The following is an 11,533-nucleotide window of genomic DNA, read 5'->3' as shown; positions in this document are numbered from 1 at the left end:
ATTTCTGTTGTTCAATAAATTCTGACCCTGTGAAAAGACACGAATGTGTTTGTCTATTTTGAGAATGGTGTGCTCATGATACAAGACTTGCAGCCAGAAGCAGTGGCTGCCTTCCAGAGAACGATTTGTAAGTTATCAAGTGTTATATTAAGTCAGTATTCTTTAGAGGAGCAGAAAAAATAGAGGGAATATATATTAAAGTGTGGTTTTCGTGATACAGTCTGGCTAATCCAATAATGGCTGTCTCAGGTCAGAGAGGCTCTGAATATAATAAGTTGGTCAGTCCATAAGGGTCAACAGGCCGAATATGTTGCTAGAGGCCTGGAGGCCTGCTAGCCTTTTCAGTTTATGTTAGAAACCTGAAGAATCTGGTTCTAATATCAGCAAAGTAATGCCACAGTGACAGCAACAGAAGAGCCAAACTTCCAACAGGAGTGAAGGCAGGCAGCCGAAAGCAAAAGTGTCCTTCCCACATATCCTCTCCTCTGGGCTGCCCAAAGAAGTCTGTTGTCCATATCTAGGGTAGGTCTTTCCAGTTCTAACATGTGATTAAGATAGTCCCTCAGGAAAGTGCTCAGTCTTTCATGTGACCTACAGGAGAGGCTGGGGCTGAGACAATGGTAGGCATGACTCCCTGAACTACTCTGAAGAGGAACAATCTGAAGACAGGAACTGGGATTCAAGGACACAAGTAAGTGAACAAAGTGAAATGTGTAGATAGATAAGTTCAATTGACTAAAAACCTAGAGTAGAAAGAGAAAGGATGAAAAGTAGGGACATGCATGCATTGTGACATGTGACCTGTATGTAAACGTCTCACCAGCAAGAACGAACACGGGGCTCCTTCTACAGCAAACGTTTATTGTGATGAAAGGCTGAAGACCCCGAGCTCCGAAAAGGCACTGCTTATATACCCCTGGAGCGACGTGTTCATATCTGATTGGCTGCTTACTCATTACCCACCGAAACGCCCCCGGGATAGGCTGTGACTTGGTGTGCTTTTACCACATGCACATGCGCAGTTCACCCGTAAACTTGGGAGAGCACCGGATGCCAGCGCCATCTTGTAATAGCGATTGGTCTTGCCGCCTGCACTATGGCGGTAGTGGCTTCCTACACCTCCCCCTTTTTGTTTTATTGCAGAGGGTGGTAGTTGAGATCCCTGGGAAGTTTTCATAACTCCCATATTTGGGGATCTCACAGAGGGTCTGAGCCTCTTTGGAGGGCGGTGCTCAAACTCTTATCCGTCACTGGGTCAGCCTCCCCACCCGGGGCTGCCCTGTCTTAGGTGGCCGAGGCTTATCCGTCCGCTCCGTCATTGACTTACCAGACCTACTATCTGTAGAACGAACACCTTAGTGGGCAGGGACTGTGTACAGATATGTTTGAGGCTTCACAGGGTGTTTTCACCAAAAGCCCTTGGGGTACAGTGGCCGAGAACCCAAGTGTCATTATTTATGCAACATGGATAACCAAATCTCGGGAGATGAGCCTTGTTCTACTGCTGCAAATGCTTGAGTGATTGTCACCTTGTCACGTCTGTGTTGAGCTTTGAGTTTGCAGACCAACCATAACATGAACACTGATCCACAACATAGGGCTGTACCAAACAGACCAACCCCCACCCACTCTTTAAAGGAGGAAAAGGCCGAAGGAATCCAGGAGGAGAGTCCTTCAGTCAGTGATAGATCCACTCGTGTCCAGTTGATAGCTACCACTGCTGTCCTCAGCGCCTCGAGCGTCTCCTCAAATCCTTCTGACCAATTTCCTGCAAGGAAGAGAGACAAACGTCTGGACAAGTTAGCTGCTCGGGTAAAATTTTCATACTGTACACTGGTGATGCAAAGTGTACCCAGTTCTCTCTCACATTTCAATTGGGCTAATTGAAAGAGGATATCTAATCTCTCTTCCACTAAATCAAGGCGTTGATTAAGGATCATTAGCCCGCCTTCAGTTGGGTACTGGCGGAGGTTTGAGGGTTAACAGCCTTCGCTACTGTGGCTGACAATTGGTTGAGGGCAGTGCCCGTCTGAACAGAAGTTGACATAGCTATCCCAGCGGCAGTAGCGGCAATGGCACTAACTGGTATCACCGTCACCATGGCTGCAGTTATACCAAAATCTCTTTTTTGCCTAAATAATGACAAAGTGGAAGGAGTCTCCATGGGGACAGGAACCCATCTCGGGACTCTGGCAACCATAGCGAGAGTGAATCTTTCAGAACTCCAACACTGGGACATCCAGCAGGTTTCATTGGTACAATTCTTAAAGGTGGAATTTGATAAAATAAACAAAAATACTAGGAACCCAAAGCTGGAGGATCCAAATTAGGATCTGCATATGAGTCTTTTGGGGGGTCATCTTCAGATGCCACAAGTTGTCGTGTCTGTCAGTCGCTCTGGTGGCCAAAATGGATTGTCTTCTTCCTGCGGAAAAACACAAACCGCTCCCCTGGATCTTATTAAAATAGGATCCGGGCCTTTCCATTGTCTGGTCAAGACATCCTTCCATTTGACCATCTCTTTTGGCCTGTCAGGCTCTAAACAATGACGGCCTTGACTGTCCAGATTTAAAAAATTAAGGGTAAAAAGTGCTATAGAAACAGTGACTCGTGGCACTGAGGATAGAGCCTCCTCGACTCCCCCTTTTTGTTTTATTAGATAAGACTTAAGAGTGCGATGAGCCCGTTCTATAATGCCTTGTCCTTGAGGGTTATAAGGGAGACCTGTCAGATGGGTCACCTCCATTTGGCGACAAAATTATCCAAACTTTTGAGAAGTGTAAGCTGGTTAAATTAAACTGTGTTTGTATAAATAACTGTAAAATTTGAAAATTAGCAATGTCTAAAAAGGCAACAATTTTAAGCAGTTACAAACCATGAGCCATATACTGGCTATGAGTGTGAACTTTGCTTTTGGATTAATTGAATAACCAACTCCTTTTAGCTGAGTGAGAGTATCAGATAAAAGCCAAGCTGAAGGCAATCTTGTCCTCTAATAATTGTTTAATAGCCCCAGTATCTATTAATCTTTCAAAACCCTTTTTCCTTCAATTATTAACTTAAGATTAGATCTCTTGTTACTGATAAGACCTAATACACATCAGAGGAACCAAAGCCATCTTGTCTTCTATCACTCTCAACAATTTTGGAAGAAAGGACCCAAAACAAGTTGAGGAATTCCTTTGCCGGCAGTAGTTACAATGCCATGGAGGGAAGCAAGCATAATTTTAATTCCTCCAACATAATAACAACTCCTGGCCCATAAGCTGTTGTGAATTTTGGATCTGAGGCTGACACCTCCCCCACAAGGAACAAGCAAGGCAATCAACAAATTCCGGAAAACACCTTTCTAGGGGCTGGTCATGAAGACCAAAACAAGCCAAAAGGAATGTCTCACCCAAGCTTCTGTGGGACCCCAGTCTGCATTGTATTAATTTAAATGTAAATGTTCTTAATCTCTTCGGAGGCCTAGTGCAAAGATTATCCTTCTAGCAGGCCAGCACTGTATCACAACTTGTTTTAAATATTTTTATTTAACTCTACCTGCTGTTTCCTTTTCTATAAGCATGGGCGAATCAAAAATTCCCAAACCCAAGATTAGAATTGCCAACTGCAGCCAATGGAATACTGGCAGTTTAACTAAATTTTTAAATTTCTTTTGTAACATTAGATTATAACCATAATTTTGAGAGAAAACCAAAAACAATGTAAACAATATATTTTTTCTAAAATCAACACCAAGTAGATTACCTTTATGTTACGAAGTTTTGCTGCCAATTCTTATATATGAGTGTATGAAGCAGCTTTTAATATCTCATTGAAGAGATACTGTTTTAAAATCTTATTTTTTATACATCTTTTTCTGAATGACTATAACTCTGAGTTTGTTTTACTCTACTTTTCTGTTACCAAAGTTGTAAATTTCTAATCACACCCAATAATTTAAGCCAATAATCTATAACCAAGACATGTAGAACATTTTTATACTTTTAAAACCAATCAGAAACAACAATGAAGTAGCTATGCATCTTATATATTTAAACCAAACAAAATTTTCTTGCTTTTTCTAGCTGTAATTTCAAGATAAAGACAATTTGTCACAGAGATTTTTCTGAGACAAACTCTCAGCTTCCTTATAGAATCCAAAATGCTGCTGATCTCTTTAAGATCAGCTTATGCAAACAATGAATTTCTGAAAAGGCTTTTCCAGCTCAGCTCGACTCTTAGCTACAAGTAACCTATCTGTGCACATTAAGACTGTCTTTAAAACAAAGTTAAACTAGACCAAGGGTTGGATCAAGCAGTCTTAATGATCTTTTCTTTTGAATATGCAACATAGAACATTTAGACAATGAAACAAAAGGCAAACAATCGACACACGTGGACATTGGCGAGCCAAGGACAGACAACAAAGAAGGACATCTAGGAGCTAAATAAAGAGAAATTCAGGACGTCTCCCGAATTTCTTTCTTTTTCTAGATGAGCTCTGAAATAGCCTTTTCATTCCTTTTTGCTGACACAGCTCAGAGAGAGGACAACTGTTTTTCTAAAACCCTTTCTTTTTTTCTCTCTCTCTCTCTCATATTCAAGATGTAACTTTTCATCTCGTTCTTTGGAGATGTAGCAGGCAGCTATTGTAACACCTCAGTACCCTGCTTTCTTAGTTTTCCAATTCCTTCTCTTCCCGCCTGAGGCAGCTCTCTTCGTCTAAGTCCTCCCCCTCAGAGGAAGTTAGCTCTTCCGACTCAGAGCCACCAAGCCCCGAGGCCTCCAGCTCCTTTACCAGATAAAGAGATTTCTTTTTGAGGCTTCTTTTCCCTTCGTGCGCGTCTCTCCCAAGGGTGTACTTTCCCTTATCTCTCACTTCCGTGGACTGAACGTCTTTGGAAGGGTCTGTTTTCTTAGGCATGCCTTCTGAGCTCCCTTTTTTTTCTGAGCTCCTAAGCGCTTATCCTGCTCTGTTTCTGACATGCTGTCCTGTAATTCGTCTAACACTCCCTGGCCTGCCACTATGGTCGAGCGACCTTTCTCATCCTGCAAAATCAGGAGGAAGAGAGCGAGTGCCGCTAGCACCATAGCAAGAGCTTCTAGAGTTCCTGCCAACTGGGGAGGAAGACGAGATAGATCAAGACCGAACACGCCTCTCAGAGCTTACCTTTGTCCTGCAGTTCTGAATCCTCTCTGCGAGCGGAGGGTCTCCTCGGCACCGGCGATGGTGAGTGTCCTGGGTTTCGGTGCCAGCTGTGACCCGAGTGTAAACGTCTCGCCAGCAAAATTGAATGCAGAACACCAGGATCCTTCTGCAGCAAATGTTTATTGTGATGAAAGGAGGAAGACCCTGGGCCCCAAAAAGGCACTGCTTGTATACCCCTGGAGCGACGTGTTCATATCTGATTGACTGCTTACTCGTTACCCACCGAAACGCCCCGGGATGGGCTGTGACTTGGCATGCTTTTACCACATGCACATGCGCAGTTCACCCGTAAACTTGGGAGAGCACCGGATGCCAGCGCCATCTTGTAATAGCGATTGGTCTCGCCGCTGGCACTACGGCAGTAGCGGCTTCCTACAGTGACATGCTAAACCACATATAGGAAATTTTACATTTTGATGTTAATAGAACCTAAGGCTCAGAGAAAGAAAAAAAAAGACTTTGGTCCATGCCACCTCCAAGAACTGACAAGAAAACAAGAATTGAATCTATAACATGTGCTCTATTCAGAAAGCTAAATGCTAAAATCTGCCCTCTTGTTGGCTATTTTAATTTCTCCTTAAAAGTTGTGCCTTTTGTTTGGATGGGTCAGGGGCTTGTTAAACATGGCTTTCCTTAAACGCATTGAAAACTTTTCCTTCTTTGATGATCACAATTATGTGGATAGTGGCATACTGGTTATAGTCAAATCTTTGAAATACCACTCCTTGGCCTCTCAGATTAGGAGGCAGCTGATTTGCTGAAGTTCTAAGACCCTTAGAGACATCCTATTTTTCTCTGCTCCCTTGGTAATCTTTTGACCTGGGAGCAATGGCCAAAATATTGATATTCCTTTTAGCCTCTATATCCTCATTGATTTGTGCCTCTAATTATGATTATTGAACAATCAGAGCTTCAGTTACAGCAGTATTGACAAATGAATAAAATCTGGTTCTATAACATTAAGATAAAACTTTACAAATATTTTTAAACAAATCCTTTTCCCTTTAAAACAGAGTTTCCTGACTAGAAACTATACACATCTATTTTAATAAAACATAAAATCCTTGCTCTTTTAGCAAGGTTTTATAAACTAAAATACTTTTATATTTACTCTGTGTGTTTGTGTGTGTATTAGGAATGTGGGTACCACAGCATATGTGTGGAGGTCAATTTCTTCTAGCATGTGTATTCTGAGGATCAAACTCAGTCCTCCGGTGCCTTCACCCACTGAGCTCTCTCACTGACTCAATATACTATTTTCAAGTTATACTTTCACAAACCATTTTGTGATACACATAAAGTTTCAGTTTTATCCAGTCTCTTTATTTTTATTAGAATGACCTTTGATCTTAAAATCTACAATTCAAATGCCTGCTCATCTTAAATTATGATTTTAATATTCTTACCAAGACATATTTTGTATTCATAAGATTTTATATCTTTCATTTTACTTGATATTTCTTATTATGTTGTACATTTTTGTGCTATCAAAATCTAGAGAGCTCTTGCTTCCTAACAAAATAACTGTATTTCAAATAAATACACACAAAGCTGTATTCGAAATTCAGGAAAAAAAAATTAGTAGTCCTGGAGTCTGCTTTCTCTTTTCATCCTGTTTTGTCTTTCTGGTCTTAAATAGGTACGATAAGAAACTTAGAGAGGAAGCTGTTTTATTTTGTTTTGTTTTGGGGAAAACACAATCAGGTAGTAAATAATTTTTACACATAAATGACATAACTGTTAGTTAAAATTTATCTTCAAGACATACATTGTGTTAGCAATACTCAATGAATAACCTTTTTAAAGAAGTGTATGAAGTAAGCTTCTCTACATTCTGAATGCTATTGTTTGTGGGGTAGGATCTTCTGTAATTCCCATTATAAAAGAAAAAATAACATTAAGATATTGTGCAAATGTGTATGTATGTACTGTTATCATTTTTTATGTATTACAACCTTGATAAAAATCTCATGTTTATCATTTTTATGAAAGGATTATCTTTTTAAAAAAACAAATCCATTGCTTTTTAATATAATCTAATCAAAGGATCTATATGTATACCAATGTATTTGACTAACAAAATATTTTATGTTTTTTTTATTTTTATTGTCATTGTTTTAAAAAACAAAATTTAGCTTATTAATTCTTATAAACATGTTTATGAATATTAAGATTTAGGTAGTCAATGTTTAATTTCATAGCTTCCTGAAAATTATTTTATGAATTAAAGAGTGTTGTTCTAAATGAACTAATTCTATGTAAAGTATTTAGATGCTAATTTTGTCTTTGAAATATTTGCTTGAGGGGATCAGATATCATTCACATTCAAATTAAGCAAATTAAACAAAGATTTATTCCTGTAAGACAGAAATTCCTAATTAGACACATACATAGATATTTTAATAAAACATAAAATCTTTTCTCTTTAAGCAAGTTTTTATGAACTATAATACTTTTATATTTACTGTGTGTGTGTGTGTGTGTGTGTGTGTGTGTGTGTGTGTGTGTGTGTTAGGAATACAGGTACCACAGTGTATGTGTGGAGGTCAGTTTCTTCTAGCATGTGAGTTCTGAGGATCAAACTCAGTCCTCCGGTGCCTTCACCCACTGAGCTACCTCACTGACTCAATATACTATTTTCAAGTTATACATTTATAAACCATTTTGTGATACACATAAAGTTTCAGTTTCATCCAATCTCTTTATTTTTATTAGAACAATCTTTGACCTTAAAATCTACAAATCAAATGTCCTCTCATCTTAAATTATGCTTCTAATATTCTTACCAAGACATAGTTTGCATTTATAACATTTTATATCTTTAATTTTACTTGATATTTCTTATATGTTATACATTTTTGAGCTGACAGACTTTAGAAAGCTCTTGCTTCCTAACAAGATATCTATAATAAATACACACAAAGCTGTATTTGAAATTCATGCAAAACAAGTTAGCAGTCCTGGAGTCTGCTTTCTCTTTTCATCCTGTTTTGTCTTTCTGGTCTTAAAATGGTAAGATAAGAAACTAAGAGAGGAAGCTGTTTTGTTTTGTTTCGTTTTGTTTCATTTTGTTTTGTTTGGGGGGAAAACACAGTAGGTAGCAAATAGTTTTTACACATAAATGACATAACTATTAGTTCAAATTTATCTTCAAGATATACATTGTGTTAGCAATAATAAATGAACAACCTTTTTAAAGAAGTGTATGAAGTAAGCTTCTCTACATTATAAATAGTACTGTTTGTGGGGTAGGATCTTCTGTAATTCACATTGTAAAAGAAAAAATAACATTAAGATATTGTGCAAATGTGTATGTATGTACTGTTATCATTTTTTGTGTATGAAAACCTTCCTGAAAATCTCAAATTTATCATTTGAATGTAAGGATTATTTTTAAAACAAATCCATTGTTTTTAATCTAATCTAATCAAAGGATCAATATTATACCAATATATTTGACTAACATAAAACATTTTATGGGGATTTTGGATTTGTATTATCATTGAATGTTTTAAAAAATAAAATTTAATTTATTAATTCTTATAACATGTTTATGATTATTAAGATTTAGGGAGTCAGTGTTTAAGTCCATAGCTTCCTGAGAATTATATTATGAATTAAAGAGTGTTGTTCTAAGTGAACTAAGAATGGTATATTTTGGGCCCTATTCTTTTCCATTAAATTAAAGAAAATTATTGCACAGAGGCCTCATTAAGATGTTAGATTAATGTTCAGTTTTTGAGGTGATGCTGTATGTCAACTAAATTATTTCCAACAATAATTTGCCAACTTATCTGAAAAGACATTATATTTTCTAAGGTTTATATATGAAAATAATGCCTATATTCCACTCTATGTTGTTCATTTTCTTTCAGCAAAACTATCTTAAAAGAAAGCACTGCAATGGCCCACATCGTTGAAGTCCTAGAAAACAAAGTGTTAAAACACTGAATTTAGGATCAGTCACATAAAGGTCAAAACTGAAAGTGAAAAGCTCATACTCATAAGGAAGACATACCTTGACTTTTGAGCACAGTACTGAACTGCTAGTCATTCACATGAAGAGATAAGCACCTTTTTTTCCCTACTCTGGTGAAAACAACTGCCTCTTAGAATTCTTATCCAATTCAAACTTCAAGCCAGTGAAGCAAATTAAATTGTTTTATGTGCCTTCTGGTGGGTAACTTTTAGCCTAGAGACCTATAATCACATCGTCCTCTCATATCATACGCAACAACATTCAGAAAATGTGTAGTCTATTTTAGATAGTCAGAAAAATAAAATTCATTTCTGATTTAAAATTTTCTCACTAGTTTTAAAATATTTTCAAATCCTTCCTTTATCAAAGCACCAGTCTTTTATCACTAAAGAAGGGTCAAAGAATGCTATAATAAAAAGATTTAGTGCAGGCATGGTACTTGTAGATAAGCAAAGATGCACCACCTTTTTAGAGTACTTTTATGTTTTATTTATTTTACTGTTAAATTTTAATGATCTATGAGCCACCATTAATATTCCATAACCATACAGATTTTTTTTAAGGATCTAAAATGCTACCAAGGACAAGGAAGCACATTCCTTAATTGATACGCAAAAGCATCAAAAAATTGAAAAGAAATGAAGATTGCTCTTTCAAAAATTCCTTGGAAAGAAAAATGGGGTAACTTTTTTTAACAAATGGGTAAAAGACTTAGCAATCTAGGAAGACTGTCTTGCTCTGTTTATCAGAAAAGATAGTGAGATCCAATAACCCTTTAGTATATTAGTTTCATACCCAGTAGATATAAATGCAAGCTCTAAGCTCTGTTTATGTGTGTCTGTACATGACATGCAAGTAGTATATTCTTACCCACTTACAAAGTTGTCAAAATAAAATTGTAAAAGCTCTAATTTACTGATGTAGACAAAAACAAATACATATATGAATGAAATGTTGCTTCAGAAAATTAAGAACTATGAATCCAATACAGCCTGTGTCCCTCATTCATGTGTTTAGACATGATGTCAAGAGTGACAACACCTTAAGGGAGTGGAGCTTTAAGAGTACGACCTACTGTAAGGTCCTAAGGTAGTTAGGATTAGGTGTTTCTTCATGTTGCCCTTTGTAGAAGGAGGTGTCTGTTTGCTAGTTGGTTCTTGATGATGTCAGTAAAGGAGGAATGAGCCAATTGTTTAAAGAAAGGGAAAAGGTGGGATTTCTTGGTCCCAAGAGGAAGAGAAGGGAAGCAGAAAAAAGTTTTGGAGCCACGTTTTGGAGTGAGGAAGAAGCAGCAGACATGTAGGTCTTGGGGGGCCCTAGAGTTTGTAGCCTCAGCCAAGAACGTGGGCCAAGGAAGATGGAGAAAATTAGTTGATAAGATTAGGGCAGGAAATACTTCGCCCAGCCATTGAGTTATCTAGCTAGTTTTAAAATAATAAAACTGTCTAGTGTTTTCCAACCACGATGCTAAGGTGGGCAGGAGGAGAAAATGGGCAGCCGGGGCTTTTGTTGGTGGGCTGGAGGATTGCTGTTCCTGGGGGGAAAAACAGCCAACTGGCAGTTGGTGGAGCTAAGTCAGAAGCTCGGGTTGGTGGACCATGTTCTCAGAGATAAGCTGAGAGCGGGACCCCAGGCAAAGGAGCAAGCATGTTTTAAAAATTACAAGCAACAACCCTTAGTAACTCTAGTATGAAGATTGCTCTACAGGGAGTAAGCTTGGTCCCCTTAGATGAGACATGATCACCATGGCTGACATGACAAGATACAACCCTCACCAGAAATGAGCTGATACAGACCCACAAGCATGACGTGAATAAATCTCTTACCTCTTTATAAAGTTATCTGTGCCACATACAGTAAACACTGAAAAAAACAAAAACAAAAGAAAACCCAAATGTTTTCAAGTTCACCAAGAACTACTAAATTTTTATAAAAATAAGAATATTGATGATTCCATTAAAGCAGAAATGTCTCAAGAGCTTTCATCGTCAAGTGTGACACAAATGCATAACATTTCATGCCTGTAGTTACCACTAAAATATAAAATTTATCAGCAAGAAAAAAATTTTAAATGGTGACATATTATTTATTATCTCATCTTCATAAGCAATCCAAGTGTGTTAAGATATTCACTGGTAGAATATTTTCAAGCACACATAGGACCTTGAATAACAAAATATAATATATAGTTTATATTATAAAATTTGAAAACAATTAAAGGATGGAAGGTAAAGCTTAGGGAGCTCCATACCAACAACTTAACTCGTAAGTCTACAAAACCTGAAATTTTGCTCTTTAGTTTAATAAAGAGATGACAGAAATCATTTGAGACTCACAGGAAACGTGTCTGTGCAATGACA

The sequence above is a fragment of the Grammomys surdaster genome, unplaced genomic scaffold, assembly GCF_004785775.1.
Source record: "Grammomys surdaster isolate TR1022 unplaced genomic scaffold, NIH_TR_1.0 555, whole genome shotgun sequence".
Classification (NCBI taxonomy): Eukaryota; Metazoa; Chordata; class Mammalia; order Rodentia; family Muridae; genus Grammomys; species Grammomys surdaster.
This window is presented reverse-complemented; position numbering follows the sequence as displayed.